Below are 12,985 nucleotides of genomic sequence, written 5' to 3' on the forward strand. Positions count from 1 at the left end.
TGAAACAAGAGAAACAATTCAGAAAATTGAGAAAACAAAAAAAGTTGGTTCTTGGCAGTGGTGCTGGGAAGTCTCGTGGACGCGGCGCCCTTACTCGCCCTCGGGCGGCGGAGACGGGCCTTCTCACCAGCACCCGGGACCCAGCAGCAGCGGAGGCCGCAGCAGAGGCGGCCCCCGCAGTCACTGCTACTGCGCTGGTGCATCCGCTCTGGCTCCCTCTTCACTGCACCATGGCTGATCAGCTGACGGAGGGACAGATTGCTGAAGTCAAGGAAGCTTTCTCCCTGTTGATAAAGATGGCGATGGCACCATGACAACACAGGAACTTGGAACTGTCCTGCCGTCACTGGGTCAAACCCAATAGAAACCGAATTGCAGGAAATGATCACCGAAGTAGATGCTGACGGTAATGGCACCATTGACTTCCCGGAATTTTTGACTATGAGGGCCAGAAAAATGAAAGACAGAGAGTGAAGAGGAAATCCGTGAGGAGTTCCAAGTCTTCAACAAGGATGGAAATGGTTACAGCAGTGCAGCGGAACCACTCACGTCATGACAAACTTAGAGCAAAAACTAACAGATGAAGTAGATGAAACATCAGAGAAGCAGATGTCGATGGAGGCGGACTAGTCAACTATGAAGGACTGGTACAGGTGAGGACTGCAAAATGAAGACCTACTTCCAACTACTTTTCCCCCACTAGAAGAATCAAATTGAATCTTTTACTTAACTCTTGCAAAAAAAAAAAAAAGTTCATTTATTCATTCTGTTTCTATATAGCAAAACTGAATGTCAAAAGTACCTTCTGTCCACACACACAAAATCTGCATGTATTGGTTGGTGGTCCTGTGCCCTACAGATCAAGCTCCACACCAGTTTTACAATGTAAATACTATACTACCTTAATGAGAAGGAAGCATTTAGTGGACTCCTTAAGTTCCATTTGCTAATGATTAATACACTGTTTGGGCTGGCCAGTTTTTCCTGCATGCAGCTTGATGATTAAGCACAATCAGGCATTTGTATTAAAATCAAAAAATGAAAAAAACAAATTCAAGACCTATCAGATGGGTTCTAGTTCAATTTGTTAGCATAAATTGTCATAGCTGGTTTACTGAAAACACATTTAAAATTGGTTTACCTCAGGATGATGTGCAGCAAATGGGTGAAGGATAAACTGCTGAGACTAGCCCAGTAGTAGGACGAGTAGTAGGACGGTCCTCTTGTACTTAATGCGCTCTGACCCAGTAGTGATGGTGACACCTGGTTGTATACCTGCATACGTTGGTTTAGCATTGTCTGCTTTGAGTTAGAGTGAAATGGGTGTCAGGTTGTCACCTACACAAATTTTTAATAAGAAATCTTTCATCAAGGTAGCATCTTTGGACTTTGTTTTTAAAACCTTCTGAACCTGACTTGGAGCCGGCAGAGCAGGCTGTGGCTGTGGACTTCAGCACAACCATCAACATTGCTGTTCAAGAAATTATGATCATGTCCATTCCAAGTTGTAAATGCTAGTCTTTTTTTTTTTTTTCAATAAAAAGACCATTAACTTAAAAAAAAATTTGATTCTTTGAAAAAGTAAACAAAATTGATAAACCCTTAGCTACACTAACAAAGAGAAGGAGAGAGAAAACTCAAATTACTAGAATTTGTGATGAAAAAGGATAGATCATGACAGACACCATTGAAATACATAACATAATTAGAAGCTACTTTGAAATCTATCCTCCAACAAAATAGCAAATATTGAAGACATTGACAAATTTTTAGAGACATATGATCCTCTCAAACTGAATCAGGAGGGCATATACGATTAAACAGATCAATTTCAAGCACCAAAATAGAAGAAGTCATCAAAAGCTTACCAACCAAGAAAAGCCTGGGATCAGATGGATTCTCAGCCAAATTCTACAAGCCTTTTAAAGAAGAACTAATACCAATACTCCTCAAAGTATTCCAGGAAATAGAAAAGGAGGGAACCCTTTCAAACTCATTTTATGAAGCTAGTATCACTCTGATACCAAAACCAGACAAAGACGCATCAAGGAAAGAAAACTTTGGACCAATATCTCTGATGAATATAGATGCAAAAATCCTTAACAAAATTCTGGCAAATTGCATACAGAAGCATATTAAAAAGATAGTGCACCACAATCAAGTGGGGTTTATCCCAGGGATGCAAGGTTGGTTCAACATCCAGAAATCAATAAACGTAATTCATCTCATCAATAGTCTTAAAGTTAAGAATCATATGATTATTTCAATAGATGCTAAGAAAGCATTTGAAAATGTAAGTTCATACATATTTTTAAATTTTGGAAGGACAGAAATTGGTTATATAAAACTTCTAAAACTTATAAATGAAAAAAACAAAGCAAGGAGAAACAAAAACTCATAAAACAACAAAAACACGAAGGAAAGGTTCGACTGCAGGGAAGCAGGTCAGGTCTCTAATCGTGAGTGAGTCCCAGACTGGATTCAAGTCTAGGGATGATGTGCCCGTGGGCTATGGAGACAGAAGAGCTCAAAGAACTGCAAAATGAAGGACAGAAAAACGTGTCCCAGCAAACGGTGGGTCCTCTGCTCACTGCTGCAGTGGATGGCTCTTGGGACTCTCCAAGGAAAGAGAGCCAGCCTCACAAGGGGCGTTTAACCTGGAGGATGGGAACAAATGCATCCTGTTGCCACGGGTCTGTATGAAAATTTCACATCTCTTTCAATTGTTCGCGGCAAGTCTCAGAAACAGAGGACATGAATTCCTTGGGATCCAGCTGCCACCCAGCCCTTCCCCAAGGCGTGTAGCAGACAGCATAGTGAGGCTGGTTCAGTGAGTACATGGAAGAAGGCTGAAATAGGTAAGGATGTAAGAGACTTGATCGGAAAGCCGGTGACGGGAAAGAAGCGATTTTGTGGAATCCTCAAGCTCCTTTTCCATACAAATCCAACATATAGTGTAATCCCAATCAGATAACGGTGGAATCAAATGAAAAACAGAAACAACAGATATTGAAGGAAGGAACTATGGGTAGAAATTTTTGTTTTGTTTCTTAAGGAGGGGCATGGGGAGGGTCAAGTCTATGTTACAAGCATGGGTCATTTAATAAATCATGGACAAGTTGGCTAACTCACTACGTGAGGGGTGTGGGGGGAGAGCAGGTAGCGTCTTCATATTGGAATTCTAAAATTTTTTATGGATTAAAGGTAAAACATAAAAATAAATGGCAGAAAAAATGTAGGTGAATATTTATATAGCATCAAAGCAGAAAAGTCTCTGCTCAATCAAATACCAATGGTAGAAATAATAAGGTAAAATAGCTGTATTTGATGTTGAGTTGGTCAGGTCTCCATCCTTGCAACAAAATACCAGAGATAAACAACTTTAAAAAGGAAAGGTTTTAATTTGGCTCCCAGGTTTGGAGGTTTCAGTCAATGGTTGGTTGGGTGCTTGCTTTGGGGCCTCTGGTGAGGCTGGACATTGTGGTGGAGCAGAGCTGCCCACCTCCTGGCAGCAGGGGGCAGGAGAGGAGAGGAATGCGTGGGGTCCCCACATCCCTTCAGAGGCTTGGCCCCATCACCTAACTTCCTCCACGTAGGCCCTACCTCCTTTTTTCTTTCTTTTGATTGATTTTTGTAGTGTGGAGGATCAAAGTCAGAGCCGTTGCTCCTGCTGGAGGACCCTTAGTCCTAGGCCCTACTTCTTTAAGGTTATCATTCCTCCAAATGGTGCCACAGGCTGGCAAGCAAGGTCTTGAACTACGAACCCTTGAGGGACATTCCAGATCCAAACTATAGCAGATGTCATGAAAATTTGATCTTTAGGCTATTCACACTACTTTAAAATATACAGACATTTAATCCACTAAGAGAAAAAAATCAGTACTATGTATGAAATACAGAGTCTTATCTTTAATATGTAAAGAGCACTTATAAGTCAATCAGAAGAAAGTAAATACACCCAAAAGAGAACACATGCCAAGGAAATTGTCATTAAATTAATAGCACATTTTTCCACTTATAATCAAAGAAAATTAAAACTAAAACAATAAAATACCTTTTTTAAATTATCATGTTGATAAAAAAGTTCTTGATTTTTAAGATTAGAGTGATTAGGAAGGAAACGGTTTTTTTTGTTAATGCTGGTGAATATCTAAATTAACCTTCATGTGGATCAACTTTTTAAAAATTCTAAAATCATTAAGAAAAAATATTCACATTTATAAGTAAAGAATGTTGTTTATAACATGGTTTAGGTTTATATTTGACCTTTTTTGGTAAAATAATTTTATATGAAAATTATAATTAAGCAAAAAATATTTGTAATTAATACAAATTACTCTTGAAAGAGAAAACAATAAATAGTAGATCTTTCACTAATTTGAAACGACTGGATTATAATATTGTCCTCTCCCCATAAAAATTTTAAAAGCCACTGAAATTCCACTGGTATTACTGACCTAAATTCTGTGTCTGTTCCATTATTTGCAGACCTTCTATGGGAGATATGAAGAAGAGTACTGTCTGCAGCAATCTTTTGAATACTCTTTATTTGGATACCAACTAGGATTTAGCTAGGTGGGCCGAGGAAGAACAGGCAGGAATCGTACTGTATGCTGCATAGATTTTATAAAGCACACTGCTTAGTAGTTTCAGGGCTGGTCACTGTGTGGAACGTGTTCTCATTATCATGTGCATGATGAGGTATAAACCACATGCAAGTGCAGAAGGGCCAGTCAGACCTTTTTTTCAAGAATGTGAGTCCCCATTCTGTCTGTCTGCTTTCCTTTCCCTGAGGTTGGCGTTCTTATCATGTCTTCATCAAGGATGAAGTTCTAGACAAGCGAAACTAAACATATGCGCGCATCTCACCTTGGAAGGAAAGGGAATGAGACCAGATTGAGAGCGGCTCGTGCCCTCTTGGAGACGGTAGAACCAGCCCATGAGGAGCACAACTGCTTTCTGCAGAGGCGCTGGTCCCCAGCATAGCTAACGGTTCAAACTTGTGGGCCTACCAAAAAATGCGTAAGTTGTGTGCCAATGAGAAATAAATCCCCATTTCCCTGACTTAGAAGGAGCGAGTCAATGAGAAGTCAGCGCCTGTGTTTCATAGGACAGTCCCAGGGGACGTGGACCACAGGCAAATAATTCCCAATTTCAAATAACCAGCCAAGGAAGAGCACCAGAAGAGGACAGACCTGGTCAGGTCACCCAGGATAATCTGCTTATTTAGGAGAGGTTTGCAATCCAATTTCACTCCCCAGCTTCCCTTGAAATGAATAAAGGAGGAACCCAGGATCCATGGAGTTGGATCCAAGAGGAGGTGGCTCTGCACTGCAGCCATTCCGTTTGAAAGGCCACCCACGGAGTCAAGATCCAGGTGACTAAATTGCTTACATAACTGCTAAACACTATGCATCATCTGTAACTTTCCAGAGGAAGAACTGATGTCAGTTCACAAATTCAAGACCATGGAGAGCTAATGACCATGTCCACAGGGCGACCCAGGAAAGCAGGAGGTGTGGACTGGGGCTGGGGAACCCAGAGTAGAGGCGGAGGGGTAGAATTGAGGGTGCTCTTCAGGACCCAGGTGAGCCGGACTGTCCATGTCTCAGCCTCATAAGCACAAAGGGGAAAACCCCCTACCATGTCCAGACTTAGGAGTGTCTAGGGTGGCTAAACAGGATCACTGGGGACACTTGAAAAACAGATGCTAAGTCCAGAGAAGCTAGTGTGGAAGGTGGCCTCCTGCACTGCGCCCTCAAAGTGATATTGGACATTTAAGATGCCTCCGTGTTGAGTGCGGGGGGCATCCCACCATCTTGCCGTCTAGGCCTGGCCCTTCCTGAATCATCAGGTCACTATATGCTCAGGCTTTTCCCCCAAATGTCAAGAAAGAAACCTGCGCTTCCCAGCAGTGATTCTTCTCCTTGGTCTTTTACTTCAGAGTAATCTCTAGAATTCTTTTTTAGGTTTATATGGAAAACTAAAAGAGCAGACTTTGACGAAAAGGTAATATCTTCCTAGGATAAGGGATGCGGGGGGGGGGGGTGGGATTTAGATTTTATCAAGCCTTGAAAGCTGAAAGCAAAATGTGGTTCCAGTAGCTTCTGAGACTCAGCCCGAGGGGCAGGTGTGATTCTGAACTTTCAAGTCTGAGTAAAACCAATTCTCTTTCTAAAAGCCTATGGCTTGTCTGGCTTGATTTATCTGATGGTGCCATTTGTTCAAAGGACAATGGAAGGGGTGTTTTTTTGAAGAATAAACTTCTACAGCAGGTAAAAATTTTCATCTTCTATCAATATGACTTTAACAGTAACGCAGCAACCCTCTAAGCCCTGAGCTCCAGGGGGACATGTGGGAACAATGATATCCCGGTCCTGGCTGAAGACAGAAGCAGCTGGTAGCTCCAGGCACAGCAGAGCAGAACATGGTGGGCAGGGCATAGCTCATTCTGTGGGCAGCTTCGCTCACGCTGGCAACTTGCCTCGTTCATCACATATTGTTAACTCATTAGAGTTAATAATTCCCAAAATATTTCCATAATTATGCACAATATTATCAGCATCATAATTGAAAAAACCACTGAAATCATTCAAAAAATGAGCCCATTTCAACATTGAGCTTTAGGATGCCGGAGTCTACATCTAATATAGAAACAGAATGAAAGCACGTGGGTAGTCTAGGTGATTGAAGAGATAGTGAGTTGGTGGAGTGTGTTCAAAGTGCATTTTGTTGTGTGTTGTTGATTTACTATCAACGTAAGAATCAGACAGCGTTCTTCCTAATTGTGACTAGAGTCTTAGTGACCTAGCAGGATGGTCTTCAGGATTCTCGAACAGAGTGCACATTAGCAGTGCTATCAGCGGAACTGTGCCGTCCCTCTGCAGGAAGGAGGGAGTCCTAACCCTAGTACCATAGAATGACCTTTGTGTCTTTGTAGAAGTAATCAAGTTAAAATGAAGTCACTAGAGTGCACCTGAACCACACATGATGGTGTCTTTACAAAGAGGGGGGACTTGGACCTCGAGAGAGGGTCTCATAAAGGGTTGTGTGAGCAGACACAGGATTGCAAGTCAAGGCCAGCTCAACAACTTAATGTGGCCCTAAATAGCTTAGTAAGACCTTGTCTCAAAGTAAAAGTAAAAAGGACTGGGAATGTGACTCAGTGGTTAAGCACCCCTGGGTTCAATCCCTGGTACAAAAAAAAAAAAAAAAAAAATCCTGTTCTTGCTTGGAGGAGTTCCACACGGTTGCAATTTTCCCTTCAGGGGAACGGTTGGTGCGTTTTCTGGGACCCAGGATCTCTCCCAGCCACACGAGGCTGCAGGGATGGAGTGCACACTCCGTGTCTGTCATTGGTGGGCGCTGAGAGGCTCTGCCCCTCGGCTCCTGGAGGCCTGGCTTTTCCATCCGCTGTGGAATCTGAGCTTGATGCCAACGTCCACTCGTGAGCCCCTTGTGTAAGCAGTGGGTTGACCAAGGAGAGAGGCTGGTGACATGCAGAGAGTTTGGTTGATCAGGGCCCCCTGGCGGCCATGCTTATTTAAAGAACTTCTGGAGAACACTAACTGTCTTTGGTTGGATTCAAGAGCGTCCCTTCTCCTGGTCCCTTCTCCATCCGCAGGTCGCAGGGATGCCTAGCTGTGAACTGAAGGAGTGGCACCAGCTAATGCTTCATATCACAGGGGCCACATGAAGGTTCAGGCCAACCAACCACATTTTCTGTATATTCAGAAGTACGTGAATCTTTTTAAAGGTATCGCTTCACATAATGGTTTGCTCCTATTCTTCTCAGTCCTCCCTGGGAGTTCTGTTAATACCGAGCTCACTGGGCACAGATGCTTGCTGTCCCTGGGCTCTCAGGCTTTGCCCACAGAGTGTGGACCGCTGACCTCCCAGCACTTGACTGACGCTGTCAGGCCCTTACTCATCAGGGACGTCTCGCCTGCCCTTGACGCGCTGTGTCATAGGACTTTGAAGTTATTTGACCTATTCTGTGTATTGGGTCCAATTAGAGAGCTGTCCATCAGAATGAAGCAGGTGGACGGGAAGATGACTGAGGTCACTCACAACAAATACACTGTCACGTTCAGGAGCATTAACACGACGTGGGGCAGGGTGGCCAGGACTGGTGCTGGTCCTGCAGATGTGGAGGTGAGCTGCTTTTGATCCTCTCTCCGAGGAGAAGCAGGAATGACATATTCAGCAATATAATGGCCCCGAACTAAGTACCAGGGGTGGGTTGATTGCTCCAATAAAATTCATATCTGGCACAGAAGCCATAGTTGGGGTGCCCCCTGGTTAGGTTCATAGTGGACCACTGGTACCCACCACAATCGTATATTTTTGCCTTTTTCTGCAGAGTTCAGGTAGATGCAGAGGACTCAGAGGACCACAGGATCCCATCTCTGAATGCCTTTGTGCCTCTGTTGGTCCTGAGAGTCTGGTTTTCCTCTGGTCTTCTTGGAAGTGAGATTGCTCCGATTTACTAAACTTGGCCTGAAGGGAGGGGACGTTACATTTTAAAGGCTCATGCAGGTCCTTCCTGTCTTTACGTTCCTTTATTCAGAGGTTGGGAAATCAGGGCCATCCTCTGCCCTGACTGGGCCCACTGGGCATTTGGAGACTAGAGAAATGGCCACAGGAGGGGCCTGAGATTGGTTGGATCTGCTGTGAGTGGACTTGACCTAAGTCCCCACGTACCCCTCTGCCATATGGGTGGTCTTCATTTCTGACGAGGACCCCTCGCCCATGGCGCCAGCTGTGATCACATTGCAACCAGCCTCAAGGAGTCCGGGCGCCTCGCCTTTCCTCCAGTGAACTCTCTCCCTGGCAAATGTGAGCCAGGACTGGAGAAAAGTCTGGTATGCTGGGGGTGTTGCGAGGACCAGCTTCCGCTCCGTCAGTGAGCCCTGGGTCTGGGCTGACAGAGACCTAGTGAGGAGCTGGAAATCGCAGCTTTCCCCGGGGCACCTGGACCCCTTCTGTTCGTTATTTTTGATTGTACAAATCAAGCCACACCCTGGTGTTCAGTGGTTCTCAGACTCTTGAGTGCACCCAAATCACGGGTCACACACACCGTGCGCAGGTCTGCATGGGACTCTGGCTGTGCTCGTTGCCACCAAGTTCCTGGGTGGAGCCAAGGCCACCGTTGTGCGAGAACTGCTGCTGCAGGAGGCTGTCTGCCTCACCTCTGGGAAACCGGCGTCCTTCACAGTGATAGCAGGCACTGCAGGACAGGCCACCTGAGCGCACTTCTGGCCACACTGCCCATTATGGTCCTGGCAGCCCTCTGTCCTCTGCCTGGCCAATCTCAGCATCCCAAGGGCTGTCAGGGAGCCCAGTGCAGAGCCAGGATCTCCCACTGTCCACCCTGCCGAGAGAACAGTCGACCAGGAGTTTCTCAGTGAGGTCGGGTACCCATTGTTGGAGAAAGGAATGTCCCTGGTCCCCCTGGAGAGTAAACACAGGTGGTAAGCCCACGTGGAGTCCTTCCTTGTGCCTGAGCTTCCCGACTCCCTTCTCACTACTCTCCCAGGGCGTTCTATAGCATTCCCACCTCAATTTAATGAGCCATTATGAATCCAAGCCTCAAGTGATCATCTCAGCAAACCATTAGGACGGTTGTTATGGGGCAAACTTAAGAACAGGCGGATCACCACTGAGAAGTCCAAATTTGAGTCTTTATTAAACCGACTGGCGTAACTCTGGTTTCAAGCACAGGATATCTGTTTCTCAGTGAGGCAGTTTTGCTGCTTATCGATTCCCCTGGTGTTTACCCCCATTTGTCTGCTGTGATGACCTGCAGTCTGCCAGCATATAGACGCCTTTTTTGAGAGCAGATTGCTCACTGTCAGGCATCTATCATCTGCCATTGCCTGCCTCTCGCCTGTCCATCGCCTTGCCTACTCCTATCCATCACCCAACGCACGAAGTTCACCTCCCAATCGTCCAAACAAGAGTCAGCAAAAACTGATCGCCGACCACCAGTGGAGCACCAGCTGCTGCTGTCACCTGGAAGTTCACTGTTACAGTACCTGCAGGTTTGATTACACGTGGCTGCTGCCATTTGAGACAACAGTCAGGCCCCGTGGGACCCCTGGCTGGACTGACTGAGCCCCGTCTCCAGGATCCTCAGCCCAACCGATAACTCCCTTCCTCTGGGGCCCTCACATCGACTGACTGCTCCCTGCCACCAGGACCCCCAGACCAACTATTAAACCGACTGGCTGACTGTCTCACACAACGCCCCCAAAAATGACTATTGGAGAACAGCCCCAACACAGGGTGTAGGGGTTCTTATACCAAAAATCACGTCAATCATAAGTGTCTGTTGCTATGATTCAAAATTACACATTAAACATCATGAGATCATCGACAGAGGGGAAGTGGGTCAAACTGACCCTACCTAGGTACAAACTAAAGAATGGTTGCTAACATCCACACAATTATTGCTGGACATCACCATCACATGGTACATTGTTTAGGAGAAATAGGAATCAAAGAGAACAATTTTTCATCACATACGAGTTGTCATTTTGTATTGCTAAACATGTCACGCTAAGTAACTGATGTTGGGCACAGAGGCGGGTGTTCCCATGGGAGAAGTTCATGGAGTCTCAGAGCAACATGGAGTCTGTTGGTCACTGTCCATACAGCCTGGCCTGGAACATCTCCATGGAGCCAAATCTGCCAGTCCATCACAGGGAGTCCAGGCTGGACACACCATTCCAAGTTGAGGGCGAGTCGGCCCTTTCCGTGAAGCATCTCATTCGCTTAATCACATTTCCCTGGCTTCGCGTCCTCGGGATCTGTCCCGCAGATGCTTCTCTGGTTGGGTCTGATGTGTTCATAATCCATCCCGCCACTGCCGCACAGCTATTCCTGGCTGTCCCAGAATGCCTAAATGTAGCAATTAGCTGCCCCAAAGCTATGGAGAATTCAAGGCCATCGTAAGTAGCCACAACTGCAAGGTCCTGTCATCGTCCTTACCCCCAGGCTGGCCCTTTGTGGTGCAACCTGACATCCGAGGGCCCACCCTCGAGCCTCACTTCCTCCCAGCTGACCACAGGCGAGACCAGCTGCTGTCAAGCACAGGGCGCCAGCAGGTGTGACTGCCCAGGCTGGTCCCGACGTCTCGGCCTGGGTTCCCTGGAGAAGACCGTTCAGGGCATGTGTCCATGTGGTGGGCAGGCAAGGCAAGAGGGGAGAACACGGGAGGGGAGCTCGGCCAAGCGCCCGTGGCTTCAGAGCAGCATGGCCGGTGCCTCTCGGGGGATGTTCCAGTTAGAGCAGCCCACCCGGGGCTGGAAGGCAGGCGACTCGCATGCGAGCCCTGCCTCTGGCTCTCGTCCTTGCGTCCGCCTCCACAGCACGTCCACGCTCCCGGTCTTGGGACTCCACATTTGCAACACACCTGTCTGAGCTGAGCCTCCGTGGGTGCCGCCTGGCGAGTGAGCGTGGCAAGTTCCCCGCCTGCTGGAGCTGTGCGGAGACCTCCCCAGCAGGGGCAGTGCCACAGCTGTCCCGCAGCCACTGCGGGTCTGTGCGGAGGTGGCCCAGCGGCTGGAGCAAGGGTGGCGGCCACAGCAGGGAGCGCCGGCAGGGCCAGGCTGACCTGGCTGGGTGCCGCTCACTGGGGCGGCGGTCGGCTGTCTAAGGCTTCCCGAAGACCACGACGAAGCTTCTTCATGCCAAGATTTAGGAATTAAGAGATGTAGCAAAATCACTGAACTTGGGGAAGTGGTATTTTGTGAAGCCTGTACGTAACAGGTCAAGGGAAGATGAGGGACTCAGAGCAGGGACACAGGCAGGCATGGGGCCCACGGGAGCCCAGACAGGCGCCTGGCTCAGTGTGGGGACTGGCCAGAGACAGCCTCCTAGAGGCAGGACCAGCCCCAGGGCGTGCGTGCCCAGGGCCCCCTCAGAAGTATGTCAGTGCCTTCTGGCTTCCCTTGGACGCATGTGAGTTTACCTTAGAATTTGTGTCTTACAAGTGAAATCCAGGTGCAGTGGAGCAGGTGCCCATACCAAGAGCTCACCCTGCGAAGTCCCACCGTGGGCTGCCGCCTCCCCTCCACCTCTCTGGGTTCTCGGCAGCCCATCTCACCATTGCCCTCGTCCCAAGCAGTCGGGCTGAGGTCAGGCTGTGCCTGACGGTGTCCTGGGGCCAAGCTGCAGCCACTCCTACCTTGGTTTCTCACCCAGCCCCAGATCAGGTGCCGCGTGCTTGTTTCCCCAGGGCAGGCAAAAGCTCCTGGCCTGTGGGCTGGACAGGTCCACGATTTCGTTCTAGGCCTCCTGTGCCCGGCTCTGCCTGGAGGCAGTGGTGCCTGACGGCTCTCCGAGGATTAGTAGGGATTTTCCAGATGAGAAAGGGGGAAGCGGCAGGGAGCGGAAGAGGATCTTGAAGCAGAGAATTTCACCATCCGCATAAAATGTACTTAAAAAACCCCCAAACTTCTGGCATGAACATCCTGGTAGATGGTGGTTCCATTTTCTGAAATGGGAAGGACAGGTATGGGTAGGTCAGCAGAGTCCTCCTCTTGGCCATGAGGGGACATCACTTGAGATTCCCGTGAGACATCCCCTTAGAGTCGTCCAGTTGATCGACAGCCTGGAGTGACAGGCAGAGGCGAGGGCCAGGTGTGGGTCTGGATGTGGGTCTGGGCATCCCACGTAGGTGGCCTGATGCAGTGGGATCAGGTGCAGTTGCCCAGGTGGACAATGCAGATGGAATAGAGAAGGGACCCCTTGCTTTAGATGATGAGCAGAAAAGAACCCAGTAAGAAAGGAACTCAGAAGGTCACTGGAAAGCACTGTTTTAAGAAGGAGTTCTCCAAGTAGTTTAAAAAGTTTCAAGTAGATATTAAAAGTTCAAGGTATTTTGCACAGAAATGTGTGTCTTTGGCTTTTCTTGAATGATTGGTCTGGCCACACTGGTGCACGTTCTCAGGCCCAAGCCGGTTGTGGGCACAGAGCTGGG

General features: G+C 47.5%; 1 pseudogene across 1 annotated transcript; it reads left to right on the top strand.

The window, feature by feature from the left end:
- The first annotated feature begins 230 nt into the window (after positions 1–230).
- On the top strand, positions 231–671 carry LOC306670270 (calmodulin-like; annotated as a pseudogene). Its single transcript has one exon. The product of its transcript is annotated as a calmodulin-like (transcript).
- The last annotated feature ends 12,314 nt before the right edge of the window (positions 672–12,985 follow it).

Source organism: Sciurus vulgaris (assembly GCF_902686455.1).
Source record: "Sciurus vulgaris genome assembly, chromosome: 10".
Classification (NCBI taxonomy): domain Eukaryota; kingdom Metazoa; phylum Chordata; class Mammalia; order Rodentia; family Sciuridae; genus Sciurus; species Sciurus vulgaris.